Source organism: Pteropus medius, unplaced genomic scaffold (assembly GCF_902729225.1).
Source record: "Pteropus medius unplaced genomic scaffold, Ma_sr-lr_union100, whole genome shotgun sequence".
In the NCBI taxonomy this organism is placed as follows: Eukaryota; Metazoa; Chordata; class Mammalia; order Chiroptera; family Pteropodidae; genus Pteropus; species Pteropus medius.
The window spans coordinates 2084988-2091705 of NW_024345861.1; the positions used below are offsets into that span (position 1 = coordinate 2084988).

The following is a 6718-nucleotide window of genomic DNA, read 5'->3' on the forward strand; positions in this document are numbered from 1 at the left end:
CCTTGAAGATGGCTTTACCATGATCTAACCTACTTCATTACTATAATCTACAGATTTCCTGGTTGGTTTTCCACTTTAGTTTTTAGAAGCCAATTCAGCTTATAGATTTTTTCTGAGATAGAAGCTATATCTAGAAGTTAGGATGAAACAAACAAAAATTTATAAGACTGAGGTCGGAGTTTATTGCCACCTACTAATGCATTTCTGGACGTCTTAGAGTATATTCATCTATTTTCTTTATTTCTGCTTCCTTGCTTTCTTTCGGTAAACTATCATAGACTACAATCAGGCTTTTGCCCTACCTCTGCAAGTAAAGTGTTTTCACTAAGGCCCTTAAGGTTTCCTGATTGAAAAATCCAGTAGACACATTTATTTGACATATCAGTCAAAGACTGTAGGCTATTCTTTTTTTTTTTTCCCCTCATTAAACTTTGTTTTAACGGGAGTCTCAAAATGCTGTGACAGATTTTTGGTCATGTTGTTTGCATTAAAAAGTACTGGTTTTAAAAACTAATAACTTAAAAACTGCCACACATACGCACTAAAGGAACAAATGATCCTCAAAACTTTCTCCTTTCCTTCTGAAGGTTTTATGACGCACTGTTATTATTAATCAGTCTTTTACTATTAAACTTAAAATGGCCAAATGAGACAAACAGTTTTGAGATGGTTCTTCCACCACTGATTAAGACTGGGGTGGCAGGTATTGGGGATAATATTAATTTAATCTTCTGATCTTTCTGGGCAGACTTGATGACCTTGCCAGCTCCAGCTGCCTTCTTGTCCACTGCTTTGATGACATCCACAGCAACTATCTGTCTCATGTCACGAATAGCAAAACGGCCCAGAGGAGGATAGTCGGAGAAGCTCTCAGCACACATGGGCTTTCAAGGAACCATATCAACAATGGCAGCATCACCAGATTTCAAAAACTTTTGGCCATCTTCTCCTTCAGCTCAACAAATTTGCAAGCTATGTGAGCTGTGTGATAGTCCAGCACAGGTGCATACCTGGCACTGATTTGGCCTGGGGGGTTCAGGATAATCACTTGATCCACGAAGCCAGCTGCTTTCATTGGTGGGTCAATTTTGCTGTCACCAGTCATATTGCCACAGACACATTCTTGACATTGAAGCTCACATTGTTCCCAGGGAGAGTTTCATTCAAAGCTTCATGGTGCATTTCAAGATTTTACTTTAGTTGCTACATTTACTGGAACAAAAGTGACCACCATGCCAGGTTTGAGAACACCAGTCTCCACTCGGCCCACAGGGACAGTACCAATACATCAATTTTGTAGACATCCTGGACAGGCAGACTCAAAGGCTTGTCAACTGGACAAGTTGGTGGCAGGATACAATCCAGAGCTTTAAGCAGCATGGTTCCACTTGCACCACCATCTCTACAGGTGACTTTCCATTCTTTGAATCAAGGCATATTAGCACTTGGCTCCAGCATGTTGTCACCATTCCAACCAGAAATTGGCACGAATGCTATTGTGTCAGGGATATAGCCAATTTTCTTAATGTAGGTGCTGACTTCCTTAATGATTTCCTCGCATCTCTTCTGACTGTAAAAGCAGCTCAGTGGAATCCATCTTGTTAACACCAACAATTAGTTGTTAACACCAACAATTAGTTTTTAAGCCAAAAGGGCATGATCATGGGTCTGCCCATTCTTGGAGATATCTGCTTCAAACACTAGCAGCAACAATCAAGACAGCACAGTCAGCCTGGGATATGCCTGTAATCATGTTTTTGATAAAGTCTGTGTCCTGGGGCATCGACGATGGTCACATAATACTTGCTGGTCTCGAATTTCCACAGGAAGATACCAATGATGATATCATGCTCAGGGTCAGCTTACATTTTATGCAAGACCCTGGCATACTTGAAGGAGCCCTTTGCCATCTCAGCAGCCTCCTTCTCAAATTTTTCAATGGTTCTTTTGTCAATCCTACCACATTTGTAAGTCAGATGACCAGTTGTGGTAGACTTACTGGAATCTACGTGTCTAAAAGGGATATGAGTCTTTTCCTTTTCCATTTTGTCTTAGATATAGCATTGGCCTTCATGACACCTGTGTTCTGGCAGCAAACTCTTTTTGAAAAAAAAGGTGTAGGCCATTCTTAATTATCATTTACTTTCCCTCCCATGACACTCTTTTTATCTATGTTCTCCTATCTCTTGTTCCCCACTGACCATACCTTACATGGTAATGTTCTTCCAAATTCTGTCCTAGGATTTCTTCTGTTTTTAGTTGATACCTTCTCTTTTGGAGACAGAATCTTTTTCTTCTTATCTCACTCTGTTCACCACCATTTTCCTGATTTTGGACCTATCTAATTCTGCCTGGTCTTCTAAGATTTGGCCCAGGATTTATTTCCTCTGAGGAGTCTTTCTTGACTTTTTTCCATCCTACCTCTTAGAACCTCCCACATTTCTTTTAGAAGTATAGATCTTATCTTTATTTTGTCCTAAAATTTTAAATTAAGGTAAAATTTTACCTTAAGCCTCATGATATATTAACTGTCTACAATTTGTTTCTTTATTACAGGTTTTAAAGAGGTCATTTTCTCTGAATGCTTCTTTTGCTATCATTTCCTCAATCAGTTCTGTATTTCAGTAAATATAAACTCCAAAACAATATTTCCCATTGATACTTTCTCCTTCTTTCTCTGTGAGGAATTAAATTGATAGCAACATTAAGACAAGAATTTATAAGTTTTCCTACCTTTAGCAGAAATAATTCTAAAATATGTATATAGGCTAAGTTCTTATCTCTATGATGTCTTGCCTGTGTAAGAACTAGGATATCTTAAAACAGATATTTACCATATTATCTTTCTATTAGGGTAGTGTATATGTGCTTTAAAAATTATATAATTTATCTCTCTTTCTTTATTTTATAAAATATCCTCACCACATTTCTATATTAAGATTCTTGGATTTTCATATGGGTGCCCATTTTGATGAACAGCATCATTCAACAATCTTTATTTATTTATTTTTTTTACTTTCCTCATTGTATTTTAATTATGAATCACTTTTGTACTAGGCAGCATTCTAATTTCCCTCCCTCTGGTGTTCAGGCCTTGTATAGGCCCCTCCTCTTAAATATAATCAAACCTGTGAATATGATGAGGTATCACTTATGTGATTAGGTTACTAATCAGATGAGTTAATCAAAAGGGAATGGCATAATCAGGTGAGCTCTTTAAAAGAAGGTGAAGTGTTAGAGAAAATGAACACTTCAGGCACACACTGAAGGAACTTAATTTTTCCAACAGCTAGTGAGCTTTTATTTCAGTTCCTAGGAGATTCACTTTCTCCACTGTTCTAAGCTTATCACTACTACAGTTTAACAGTGTTTCCCAAATTTCCCTGATGATAAGTATTATCTGGATGCTTGATAAAAACAGAACAAAACAAATTACCATGTCCCACCTCACACCCACTGAACAGAATCTTTAGAAGGAGGGACTTGGTTATCTGTTTTATCAATAGTTCTTTCTAGTGAATCTTATCCAAAAAGTTGAGGAAATTCTGTTATACCATCATTCAGAAAATCAGCTTATCTTATTGACATCATCTAATATCACCTGATAAATCACCACATCATTTTAATGCTTCCAAAATCATGATATTTGACTGGGAAAAAATGGAAATTCTAATTGAGTCCCGATTCCCTCCATTTCCTACACTGAATTGAAAAATTAATGGAGATTTATTATTGTTTAGTTCTGATAATAAAACATATTCTCTAGTGTGTCACTATGCTTAGATTGCTTCCTGTTCACTTCATTGGTGAGGGAGGTATTCCCACCTTAGGGTTATGTGGATGACTGAACACATGACATCCAGCACTGAAGAGATGAGATTAACAGCAGTTTATTAATCACATATACTCACAGTCTGGGGGAGGAGGCTACCACATGCTATGCAGCACCACACAGAGTGGGGATGGGGGCTGTACTCAGGAACAGAGTGAAGAATCAGGGTTTGTAGGAAGCATATGTTGCAGTATCAGAAGGGTAAAGGTGACCCCTTGTTCCTGTGGGAGAATGGGAAAGTTTTGTTTAATTCCATGGGCTGACAGAGAACTGAAACCCACAGTTCAGGAATAAGCAGGCACTGTGCCTGGTCTCCTTGATAAGGAGTGTTGTTAAACTGGAGGACCTTATTTGTGAGACCAGAGTAAGAAGAAAATTTTGAGGTTAGGCTATTTAAGGCTCTCCTGATTTCACCAGATGGCAAGGCAGCACATAATTTTGGGCCTTAGTTGTACGCCTTACACCACACACTAACTTTGATAAACAGTAGCAAGCAATACCCTCAGCATATCCTGAATATGTGTACCTGGAAGATAGCTTATGACCCACTTAACAACACTGAATGAGTCAATCTTTAATGTATACTGACATGTAAACATTTTTTATTTGTAACATTTTTTAACAATAAAATATCAGGTTCCTGGATTCCCAGCATTTATTTCATGCATTTATTTCTTGTTAAAATATCAACATTTCAAAATTATTAATAGAAGAGGGATATTTAACAATGTTAGCATAAAGTTAAAGTCTGCTTACAAAGTAATTTATTTCAACTGTATTTAAAATATCTTACAGAATGAAAACACTGAGAAAAGACCATAATACTTTAAATCAAATAAATTTGTGAGAACTTGTGATTTCTAGGAAGTTGTTAAAGGACATATTTGTCTAAATAAATTTACTTGTGGTTCCAACTTCAGAAACAAAGAGAAGAAAACCATTAGGGCTACTGTTTCATTTTTTCTAATAAGAAAAAAGTAGACAATTCTTTGTATATGAAAGAAAATTTAGTCCTAATACTTTTTATATCAGTTGGAAAACTTTTTCAAACCCAACATATAGGCCGTCTTCTTTCCTCCCTTTCTGTTCCACCATATGATATTGCCTATATGATGTTTCCTTGGTAGAGAATCATTGCTGTAGCCTTCAGTGTAGCCAAGAGTGTGATTGGAGACAGGGAAGTTGATACTACTGTCAAATAGCACAGTATTTTCCTCTCCTTCCCTCTCATTCCCTTCCTCTTCTCTCTTCTTTTTTCTTTCCCCTCTTTCTACCTTACTACTGTTGCAAGTTAATTTAAACTTATAAAAAAGATTTTAACTGCGTGTTATGAAAGAGGGCAGGAAGGTACATGAGTCTTTGAGTCAAAGTTGCCATAGCTTAGAGTTGCAAGAGGCTTAACAGTCTGAAGAAGTCTTAGAGCTATAGAACCTCTCTGAGGTGGATATAATTCTAACATAATTCAGAGTGACCTCCTTGTGAGCGGTCTAATCAAAATAATCAAAGTGAAGATTTTAAAAAGGTTATATTAAAGTGTTATTTCTGTTAAAGGTTTCTGGGATACTCAGGGATTTTCTTCTTAAAAAACTTACTTCATAAGCATAATCTTTAAATATTATATTTTTAAAGTGTATTTACACATAGCTTATAAAGAAGAAAAAAAGGCATATCTATCTGAGGCTCAGGGGAAACCACTATTGTTTGGACCATGTATTTTTATTCACAGTACCTTTACTAACTGGGAGTAGTGATCATATTTGCAATAAAAGCAACTAAATGAAAAAAACCCTAACTCTAGTGAGCTGAACTTGCAAACCTCAAGCTATGCAGTAATCACAAACATCACGTATGTCAATGTAATAGTTGCAAATGTGAAACATGACCTAGTTTAAATCAGAATTAATCAGAGATGGGTAATGGTTCAGAAATATAATGTTTCAATTTTAAAGATGTTAAAATTCATTACTTTATTAGCTTTACATTTTTAAAACTTTTGGACATTGGGTTTATACCCAGAGGAATTTCAAAAATAAAAATTGACAGTATATGTTTAACTACCATTACTACTCAGAAATTATGCTTAGCTGCTATATTCTCATCCAATAACTCCACAATCTAGGAACTTCTGTGCATATTGAGATTCTTATGGAAGTTATAGCATTAATGAAATTGAGTTTTAAATTTCCCTAAGCTCAACCTAGACATTAAGAATATAAATGTAAATTAACAGAGAAGAACTAGCAGCTATGAATACTAACACTCAAATCACTTTCATTTCCATTTAAATTTTATGCAGACATCAGGGAAACAATTTCTCCTCCTTTCCTCCAAAGAAATTATATTAATAATTTTGACAGTCTTCCTGTGAAGGAACAATGTGAAACATCTTTACATTACTTAGAAAACAGACATATTGAAAACTAACAGTTGATAGATTACGTTTGCTTTACCTGTGGGACAATTTTAGAGACTATATCTAAATAGGCTACTCCTGAGTTGGAGATTCTAAGGTTTAAAAGTATAAGTTGAATATACTTACTAACCAATAGCCTGTTAATGGTATATAGCACCACTAAGTATAAGAAATAGAAATGTAAAATAAATAGTTAAAACAACAACTCTGCATAATGACATAACTAGTCCGTTCTCCTACCCCCTATCTTTCCAGAAGATTCTGCCATGACCAGAAGATTGTGTATCTCTTACGTGGTTTGACTCATAATTTTTTCTTCTTCCTTTCTTTCAAATTGGACCAATAAAAGGAAAGGGGGAAAGAGTAACGAACTGTGAGCTGTTTGATGTTTGATTTACTTTGATGTTTGGTAAAGGAAGGAGTCCCCTACAGATAGAAAAGACAGGTCTAAGTAGTTTGAGGCTCCTGAGCAG

At 35.9% G+C, this 6718-nt stretch overlaps 1 pseudogene; it reads right to left on the bottom strand.

Annotated features, from left to right (window-relative positions):
* Positions 1-590: 590 nt before the first annotated feature.
* LOC120612249 (elongation factor 1-alpha 1-like) lies at positions 591-1380 on the bottom strand (annotated as a pseudogene).
* Between the last annotated feature and the right edge of the window lie 5338 nt (positions 1381-6718).